We start from the raw sequence: 11,108 nt of genomic DNA, 5'->3' as shown, positions 1-11,108 counted from the left end.
TTAACTGTGGAAAAATCTGAAGTTAGAATCCATTCATGTACAGGCACTATACCACAAATGCAGAATGGGAAATATTAATCCCTTGCTACACTCCACATCTTTACAGATGATCCATAACCTTTCTGGCACAACAGCACACAATGTAAGACAAATATTTGTCAGTGAGAATGAAAGATTGCAGAAGTCAATGAAGTATTTTAGCTCAACTTTGATTTTTTTTTTCATTAGTGAGGGAGGAAAAACTATTCCAGACAAGCAGTTCTTGAAAGATATTTGATATTGCTGCAACATCAGCCAGATATGCTAATGTAATGCTCTGTAACAACTCAAACCTTTTTTTCTACAGATGATTGCCTAGAATGGTTTATTTAAACTTGAAACCTGAAGAGAGTTCTGGCTCCATAGACATTATCAGTATCTTTGTGCCCTACATGCACCATGTAGTCAGAGATTGCTAAGATTATTAAGCACCTAATTCATCCCTTGGGGTAGAGTGATTAATTTGCCTTCTAAAATGGAATCTTAAAATATACATTCACCCTTTTATGTATTCTTAGTGGCCACATGTGTTGAATTCTTGCTCTGCATAAAATTAAGTTCCTCTGATTTCATTGTTTTGAATGACTAAAACTATTCTTAGCTCTTTTTTCACCTGGCATTACATGTGTGCCTCCTTTTTTTTGCCCATCACTCGTGATAAATTAAAAAAAAAGAAGGAAAACAAACCAAAGCCACTTGGAGTCTTCTTGAGTGAAATAGTAATTTTTTTTTGCCTAGATTAAGACTGCTGTAAGCAATCTGCTTTGATTATTGAAAATATCAAATTGCTCTATAAAAATACAAAACTTGGGGCTTTTGTTAATCCATATTTAAATTACAAGTCTATTCTACCTCCCATATTTTATAGACATTCAATATTTTGCCAACAGTGTATTGGATCCATATTTTCATCTATAAAACAGATGTCATTTTATAACAGGAGGTGCTTATTTTGGACCTGACTTTTTTTTTTATTTTGTAAGCTCCGCCCCAAAAATTGCTTAAGTCTTTGCCCAAGAGATTCTCTTCCCATGAATAAAATTGCAGTTTTTATTTTTTAATTTGTATAGGCATTTCTATATTATTTAAAATCCCAATAAGAGTTGACTCAGTCTAATAAATACAGCTGCATTTCCCTTATTTTTCCTTGGTCCAGAAAAAATGATGGAAATGTTCCATTACTACCAAATAACTTCTTAAGCTGCTTAAGTTAACTCTGTCTTTTTTTCAGTAGATTTTTATTATTTTTTAACCTCTGAACTGGTGAAGATAGAGAAAAAGAAAATAGTACAGTGTAAAATTTAAATGAAGTTCAGACTAAGAAATCTGTTCTGAAGAGCAGTTGACCCAAAACAGTAATTACTTATATCATACACGCATTGAAAAGAAAGCAGAAGGAGACCTCCCCTAAGACTTCCAGCTAATTACTGTTACAGACTTTCAGACAGTTCCCATAAATCTGAATGCCATAACATTACAATAGAGGTAGCAGACAGGAGTTTGAAACGTATTTCTTTGCTGGTATTGCTAGGACAAAATTTCCAAATAGGCAGTAATGTTTTCTACCACAGTTGTGTCACTGTGAAAAATAAGAATTGATCATGATCTAATGCAACCATGTCACTCAGAAACGAGAGGGAACAGCTGTTGTGTTCAGTGAGTTTATTACAAAAGCATTTTTTATTTTCCCCCGAGTTTGACAGAGAGAATAATGTAGGTGTAACAAATGAAATATTTGATCTTAGGCTTAACCTTATCTACTGCTGAAAAAAATCCTAGAAGAGAAAGAAGTATCTAGTTATAAGCAGAAGCCACTTTAGCACCAGCAGTGTACTTTCGGTTCACTTTATGTCAGAGCATTTTAGCAGAACAAGGCTGCAGCTTTCAAGTCCTTGCAGTATGTTCAGGTTTCTAATTCTCTGAGATGTCACTAATTCTTGCTTAGGGAGTCTATGCCCAAATGTTTATCTTTAGTATAGCCCATCTACTTTTAACCCCCCAGTTCTTCCCAGCCCATGCAGCCAGCACCTGGCAAACTGCTTAATAACATGCAGTTTTGGGCAATAGGTCTGTGAAGAATAATCTGAAATTTTTATTTCACATTAATGAGCAGAAAGAATTGTAGACCTCTTGATATTCAAGCCGCTACACCACTTCAACTCCAATCTCTCTAACCTGCTATTGAATGAGGATGTGAATGATAATGTGATTTTTTGCATGATTTCCAATTTGATAAATTTTCATTATCTAATCTGCTGAAGAGTAATGAAGGTGTTGTATATCTTTTTGTAGTATAAGGTGTATATTATGTATATATCATAGTATATACACTACACATAGGTGTTGTATATCTACCGTAGTTAAAAGTTCATCCAACCATTTGGGGTGTGATTTGGAAAGGAATTTAAAAATTTTTATGAGAATTCAGAGAGCACATAGCTCTGCCCATATATTTGCTGTTGGAATAAGGAAGTCCAGACCTCTTTGGACTATTTCAAAGTGCAGAGTTAACAAGGATGTTCATACTGACACCAGTATCAATATCTGGGAGGTTTGAATTAGCATTAACATGTGGGTTTATTTAAAATATAGTTAGCTATGGTGAATGCAATGAAGATGTCTAAATACTGTTGTACATAACATTGACTGTGCTGTGTTTTTTTGTAATAGAATGCAGCCCAGAATATCATGTGCAATTTTCATGTTAATTTTTAATTTTAAAAACTCTTTATAGTCCAGGAAAATTGGCATACAAATGAGATGGGACAAGAAAAGGGAAAAAAATTCCTAAAGAAATGAGTACATTGTAAGACTCTTCTGGCGATTCTATCTATATATGTCAATCCTCACCCGAAAGACTGGTATGCCACTTTTGAACAGCAACTTCCAGTAATTCCATGTTTTTTTTCTGATATTTACAAAGAGTGCATTGGACATACCGGTCTCATTTTGGACCTTAGGCAAGACTTCTCAGAAGAGAAAGTCTTCAATGTGTAAGCTGAAACAAGGGCAACAGTAACCAAATCACTCTGTAATAAAATTTGCCTCATTGCTTTTAAGAACTAGCAGATGGTTTCAACTTTATCTCCCATTGGAGACAAGCTGATTGAATTCACTCCTTGGTTAATGGCTGCTATTTGTGCAAATGAAGATAAAGGAACTAAGCTAAAGACTGGCTATTCCTGCCTAGCCAAGTAACAGAAAAGGTTCTGCATGTGTGACCAATGACCTCATTTGTAAAAGCTGCTTTTTTCATACCATTGATGACTGGCAGTAGGTGATGCCTTCTCACAGTGTGCAAATAGGAGAGTAGAGTGGTTTCCTACCTCACTGATTACAGTCAGATTCAGCCATATATAAGTCTGATGAAAAAGAAAATATTTAACAACAAATTCACCAAGCCCTCTTGGTCCCTAGCTCTGATGCAGGCACCTAAGAGACTGCTGAAATAAATCATTCAAACAGGAATTAGGCTCTGAAACCATCCTATGGATGTGAATCTTACTACAGAAACCAAATTTACTGGGGCTACGGTGTGCATAAGGGTTGGTTAAACTGTCCAGGTGCCAGCAGGAATAACAGGGAAACTGCCCATCATGGGTTGCATTCTGTTACTTGAAATACAGAGAGACAAGGTTTGAGAAGTTTTAGGTGATTTGTCACTGGAGTATTTGTACTGGGAAATCAGCTGCAGGTTTCTTCTCCTCTCATTGTTGCCAACAGCCTATTTATAGCATGTGGACTGAGTTGTCAGACTTACATATAGTCTAACCAAGAAGATTTTGGTTTGAGGCTGCCCCAAGACCCTTTGGTGGTTTAAAACTGCTGAATCATCACAGAAAACACTTTGCTGCTACAAAAACCTGGTCTGGGAGATCATAGCTTTCCTGGAAAGCAGACATCCGAGCTTCTGCCCTACCTGACCAGCTTGGTGGGTGGCCAGTGCAGGACTGGGTTTTGAGAGTCTCCCCAGCTGCTGGATGGCCTTCCCAGCTGATGACCCTGGAGTTAGGCCTCAACCCTCTTTTCACTGAGAATTTTGCAAATTTTTATTTTCATTTTGAATTGGAACCAAATGTCAGGGTGCCTGTGGTGAAACTGGACTTTGTTCTGTAGCTGGGGAGGCCATCTAGAGTCTGTGGGGATCTCAGCTCTTCTTGCAGACGGTATTCCTACCAGCATGACAAGAAGGGGACTATCTCCAGAAAGATCCTAGACTTCCTTGCTCTGGGACTGGCCCACAACATATCTCTACTGGTACAGTAGAGACAATAGCAGAGAACTGATACACAGAGAAACACTTTCATTTATACCACTGATCACACAGGAGCACACACTATGTTGGTAAAAAGAACAAAGAGAGAGAAGGCAGTTTTAATTACTTATGTTTTATAAATGTGTATGTTATGTGCTCCCATGCATAAAAGCAATTAGCTCTCGTAAGCAAACCAATTCAGATAGACAACAGCATGGCCAAATGAAATGAGAACATATTTTTAATTGTTATTTGTACAGTACTCTCACTGTGTGAAGCACTGTGTGGCATAGCACCTTTCATCTGAATACCTTCAAGACTTGTACAAAGTCTGGGTAATGTAAATGCCTAAAATCACCCTGTCATTGTGCATAAGTGGAAATGGGAGTATGAACCACAGTTAAGCGCTGGCAAGGTTACACAGTTAGTCTTGCCTGAGGTCTGGGCTTGATCCAGACATTTTGGAATTTAGATCAGATGTCCTCAAAAGAGTGCAGACTAGTCTGGTGAAGGTTCTGGTTGCCCAGACTGCAGGACACACACTGTACATACATGGTGCAAGGAACCAAGATTAACGGTTGTCCGCATCCAGATAGGTCTGGCAAGTCTATGCACAGTACATCTATCGTTAAGTCTGGAGTCCACGTCTGCTGATTTTGCTGCAATTATGTCTCAGAGAGTCTATTCCAGGTTAGAAGTTAGGGACGCTCAACACGTGTCCGTTTACACAGGCATTATTATTCCTTCACTTCCAGGAAAAGAGAATATTATCCAAGCCAGGGGGTTGTTCTCACACAGCTATGAGACTGATGGGCAGGAGCTGGCTCCCATATCTTCAGTCTCCAGGAGTACAGTCCAGAGAAATTTGCACCTATTCTTTACATTTGGTAGTCTTAATGAAGTAGTCTCTTTGAAGTCAATAAAATTGTTGTGTGCTTGGTAAGTGAATGTGATGTTACATTTTCTCTTTAATAGCTGGTGCCCTAGCATGCCATTATGAAAATGAATTGTTACAAGCGTACATGCATTAACCAGGAAATAGAAATGATGTAGGAAGAAATCAGAAATATGCAAAAATGGTGTATCTGTGGGAGAACTCTGTTAAAATATGTTTTTACAGAGAGGGAGTTGTCAGTTGGGTAAGTATTTAATCTTTTGCCCTCAAACAGAAACCAATGTGAGACATACAACATTCAGAATGTCTTCAGGTGCTTTCAAAGCAATGTCATTCTTTAAAGGGGTAAAAAGGGGGGAGGGACACTGGGAGGCACAAAGCCGATCAAAGGTGGAATAATGAAAGGAGAAATGTTTGAAAAACAGTAAAATATTCACAAGTCGCAAAGAGGTTGAACAACTGCCAAACTGATCCAAAGGCAGGCATCTAATCCTATTAATCTTTTGCTTCATCAGGGGAAAACGCTGGACAAGAGGAAACATTTTCTGTGTGGTAGAACATGGTAAGCACTTCAGTAAGAGCTCTGCTCCAGGCTACACGCTGAATGGTGACCTACTGAAATTATTTAGACTAAGAACCATGACAAGAATTTCACACTTTGTCTGTCTAGGAAAACAGCTTTATCACGCACATGTACTAAAATGTGCTGAAGTATTTATTTTTTGTACATGGTCTTACTTTTTTCAAGATCTATGTTTTTCTCCACCACATGTTACTTTTGGAATCAGTGTGAATCAGTGTTGATGCTCTTGACAGAAAATATCTTTATTTTTACCTGTTTGTATCCTTTCTCCTTCTTAGAAGAAATTATGTGACAAAATCATTCAGATTAAGTTTTTCTGCTGTTGGCAGATATGGCTTTAAATTTTAACAAAAAAGTGGTGTTGTTTTTCTTTTTTGTCATACCATCAGAAAGATGCTAGGCTAATGAATCTAAGCAGATATTCAGCACTGTGATACATATTGTAACAATATAGGTAGTCCAATGCGGCCTCTGTTAAGGGGAGGAGGAGATTACAGTTTTGCATTGCTATGCTTTAAAGATTCTGTAGGGTCTCTAACATAGCCAACGCAATTGTTCCCAGGTGTGCCAAGGAGTTAATGTTAAAATTTTGAGTATGCTTTAAAAGCACGACACCTCAGTGGACATGGATGCCCAAAGCAGAGGCAGTTTAGCAGCCACTGGCAAAAACCTATGACTGGTAATGACTGGGCAAAACTGACCAGCCCAGAAGACGACTAGGAAACAGAGGATGGTGGATGGCTATAAAATTTATGCAGGTCATGCTTTTTTTTCAGCACACCATAATTTAGCAGCCCTTTGAGACAGTAGAAGGAAAGATGCAGAAGCCACGTTAAAGATTTCTATAAGCATTTCTGTTTCTCTCAAGCCAATAAACACAAAACTTACACATGCTGTGCATTATGCTTTATTGCCTAGCACACAAAGGCCACAGTAGGATTTCATAATAAGGATTTAACCTATAAAATATAGAAATATAATCGGTATCTGTAGAAATGCCTTTAAAATTGTGTAGATTTTAATAGTGAATTATCTCTTCTATATGCATTTTAATAGGTCTGTAGTACCCTATAGCAAGCACGACATTTTCATTGAAATCGAACAAGTCCAAAATCTGATAGAAATGTTGTAGTTCTAATGTTTTTCCCTGAAGAACTACATGTCTGGAAATAGTGAGTGACTACAGCAAAAACCATACTGCTTTTGATCTCAGCTTTGAGAAACAGCCATTCAGGGCAGTGTAGTTTGCAGGAGGAACGAATGCTTGATGCCAATAGAGAAGTCCTTCTATTAAGAAAGCAGGGAGCTCATCACCTCAAATGGAGTGGACTATGATGGATGTACCATGGAGGAGTGGAGGAAGGATGCGGGAAGCATTGTATACTCTAGTGAGATGAACATCATGAAATGGGGAGTTGCTCTAGCATCTTTAGGAGAGGGAGCTTGAGAAGAAAGCACATTGAAACAGGTAACTCAGAAGGAGAAAGGTCAAATGCAATCAGAATCTTAAATCACAAATGGCTCATTAAAGATTAAGGGCTTTTTATTCACCTCTTATTTTGTCTGAAACTTTAGGATTCCAGAGAGCTAGAAAAGCAGTTACATACTTCAGTTGGACTTATCATTACTGTATCACATGCCTTAAGAGGTTAAAGTGAAATTGGGCGGAGATGAGGGAAGTCATGGCAACTGTAATGGCTTGATCATACCCTTTCCTTCCAGCGTCAAGCTACACCCACAAAGTGAGGAAGCTCTGATAGACCCTTGAGAGAGGGTTATTTTAGGAATGAGGATAGAGCGGTTATAGGGTACATCTGCATTAGCATTTTAGTTTGGATCAGGCTAGTCTGCTTCTGAAGCGGATTGTCCAGTTCCCACAATCTGTGCTCTCTTTCACACAATAAACCGGTTTTGGAGCATGTTATGTGAATACTTTCTTTATAAAACTAAATCAAAAGACAGTCACCAGGATCTCTCCAAATGCACTCCAAATGCTAGTGGCTGTCAGTCAACAGGTCCAGAGCACAGCCTGTTGGAATAAAGGCCCCCAAAACACACAAGATATGACCACTGGTTCTCAGAACTAAATATTTTGCTCTACAGATCAACTCCTACTGTGATGCTCTTGTTAATGAAGATATAGCCAAAGAGTAATTTAAAAGGAGAAAGAGGAACAGTAGAGCTCTTTCTACTCTGTGAAGAAGATATTTTTTTATTTTGCTGGAAGAATAAATTGTGCAAACTGAAGTTCCTCAATAGGAAGGAGAAAATGAACCTGTGGAAAAGTGTGGGTTAAGTACTAAAGAAAAATGTGTAGACCTGCTTACATGAAGAAATTTTTGCAAGTCAGTGCTGCTGTATTAATTGCCTATATAGCACTGGCATACACTTTACTACTGCACATAAAAATAATGGGTGAAGCCAATTTACAATTTTCAGAATCTCATTTGATAATCAATTTGAAATAATTCTTACTGGCTTTGCAGACTTCATTTTAGGAATGTGGTTTTGCATGTACTTTCCTTCCCTCCAGAGTGAATTGTTTACTAAAGTTTGTAAATGGATTCTAATGCAACATTTATTTTGATAAATATGAGTCTTGAAAAGTGTGAGTGTTAAACATCAGCTTGATCTAGCAATCCTTTACTGTGAAAATGTATTCCATAGAGCATTGAAGTGTTGTAATAAAAAGCTATCTGATAAAATAAGCCACGAAATTGAAATTTTGGCTTAAACTACTTTTTAAAGAAATAAGTTACCCTAAGGCTGATGTTTGAACTAGCTGCTATTATTTGTTGTGTGTAGCAGCCATTTCCTTATTGAAAGTCTAAATTTATTTAAGCTAAAGTTGGGGGTTGAATCTTGGTATAGTTACAGATACCATTAAAAAAAAAGATTCATTGTTATTACTTAAATTTTACAATTTGGTGCTCTGTAGACAGCAAGTAAAGGAGAATATTACATGTCATTTCATTTTGAATAATATTGAATGTCTTAGCACTGTGTAGCTCTGCCTAGAAATGAAATGAAAATGGTTTATTTTATAATATCTAATCCTGTCCTAGACATCCATTTTAGTTTTAAAGAAAGGCTTGAAATATCTCTCTTTGATAATTAAAGCATTATCTTTAGCACAGGTGAATGCTTTGATTTTGCATATCTTGATTATCTCGCTTGAAAAATTTCCAGCTAAGCAGATATGGATACAGTTATGGAGCAGATACAACCTTTTTGTGTGCCTAACTGGGATAAGAAATATGCACTGGTAATGCAACATCACACACATAAAGGCTTCTGTGCTAGCATTCTTCCAGTACATTAGTATTATGGTATTCTTTACATTTCAGTATGTAGTAGTTGAGTTAATTTTACTTGCTAATGTCAAGGGAAAGCAAACAAGAAAAATAATATTGAGCACATTCATTCAGAATTTTAAAGCAATGTGTCTGATCATGTGTGCTTTATGTCACCATACTAGGAAATGCTGTGTTCTTTGACAAAACAGCTATGCTTGAGGAGATTAAATTGAGTATTTGTAGAAAGTAGAGTTTATTATTAGTGATCAATTCTTAGCTGCATTTCCATGATTCTTAAAGTGTTTCTTGAACAGCCAGTTTAAGTAGCTTGATATCAATTAGATATAGATATTAACTTTCAGATTTAACCTTGAACCATTTAATAGGGGAAGATATATTATGCCATAGCTGTAATAGAGACAGATGCTATATGTAGGTAACCTGATACTATTCATGATAAGAGATTTTTGCAGCTTTTACAAAAGGCTTTATTTCCTTTATTTGCTGCAGTATAGAGCTAATACTCAAGGTACATCTGTGACCACAAATCTGGAGGAAGCAAGGATAGGCTGCATGTGCTAGCCATCTCGCTCAGGTCTTCTGGCCTGTTTGATGCACTCTTTTCCTAGAAATTTCCCAAGGAATTGAGATGATCCTGTACATTAAATCACGAGAGTCTGTTCATGGTGCTGAAGGTTCAGAGTTTGTCTCCTGTTTGAGGGTAAACAGGGGAGAAACAAATGAAATGAAAACTTGAATTAAGACTACAATGAAATAGTGCTAACTTCACTCCTGGGCTGCTATATGCAAAAAGTCCATGCATGTAAATTTTATGCATTAGGTGTGGGAATGTTTGCAGGAACAGGGAAATACTTGTAATTCTACAGTGGGCTACATGTCTAACTGCATATATATCTTTATCAATAGATCTGAAAGTATCACCTTAACCTTTTGCCTGTATACATCTTAAATTTGAAGCATGTGTGCCTATAATCTGATGTAAAATTTTATTTACATGGTATTTAAAGGAACTAGAAGCAGACAAACCAGAGAAGGAACATGGGAAACACAGGCAGGCATGAGTACGGTGGACTGTTCCCTCTAATGCTCTTGGAATCTCATATTTGCAGGAGAGATACAAAAAAGAAAGTGCATTTTCCATAATCAGCGACCTTTTCAGTTTCTTCTGTCATATATTGCCTAAAACATGTCTTTATATGGAGTTATGGCTGCCTTTACTGTAGATTTCCCATATCTAGCATTTTGCAGAACAAAGAATGGCTAAAATGCAGCTAAAGAAAGAGAGATGTTTTAGTTTTAAACTAGTGGCTAAATGTAAAAAGGTGCTGGAAACTAAGAAGGCCTTTTAATTTGTATTATGTTTAATTTCTTGTCCCTTTTGAGTAATATTTTGTTCATTGTTTGCTAATGAAGATGATATATATATATTTCAATAAAGGTGAAATATATAAATATTTCTCATATATATTTTTCATATATAACTCTGCATGTTGTTTCTGGTCTTGTAATTTGAAGGTAGAAATGGTCTTAATAGATCAGATGTTTGATCCTAATTTATATTCTTTTTCTGACAGGGGTTGTTACTGCAGTCTTCCGAAAAAGGTGTAAAATTCTCACAAAATGCTCACAATGCTGTTTTCCTTTGTGCTATCTGCACACCATGTGGTTTAGGAAAACACACTCTGTGTTTAAGCTACGTGTAATACTGAAGTTGCACATTGCGTCAATCCCACTAGGCCAGCACATTGTCCCAGTCAGTGTCCAGTGCCAGATGTTCCAGAAAAAGGTGTAAGAAAACCAGCAGTGTACAACTATTAAATATCATGACCACAGAGGAAGCTTCTTACCTCCCAGGCAGCTAGTTAGTAGCTGCATTACTGCAGAAGCATGAAGATTTAGGCTCCCTATAAATTTTAATCCTTTCTAATATACAGATACATTTTGACAAACTGGGAATTGAAACATTGTATTTCAATTTTATTCTGGAAGACAAATTTATGTTGTCATTTAAAATGCATT

This window comes from Calonectris borealis, chromosome 1, assembly GCF_964195595.1.
Source record: "Calonectris borealis chromosome 1, bCalBor7.hap1.2, whole genome shotgun sequence".
In the NCBI taxonomy this organism is placed as follows: Eukaryota; Metazoa; Chordata; class Aves; order Procellariiformes; family Procellariidae; genus Calonectris; species Calonectris borealis.
This window is presented reverse-complemented; position numbering follows the sequence as displayed.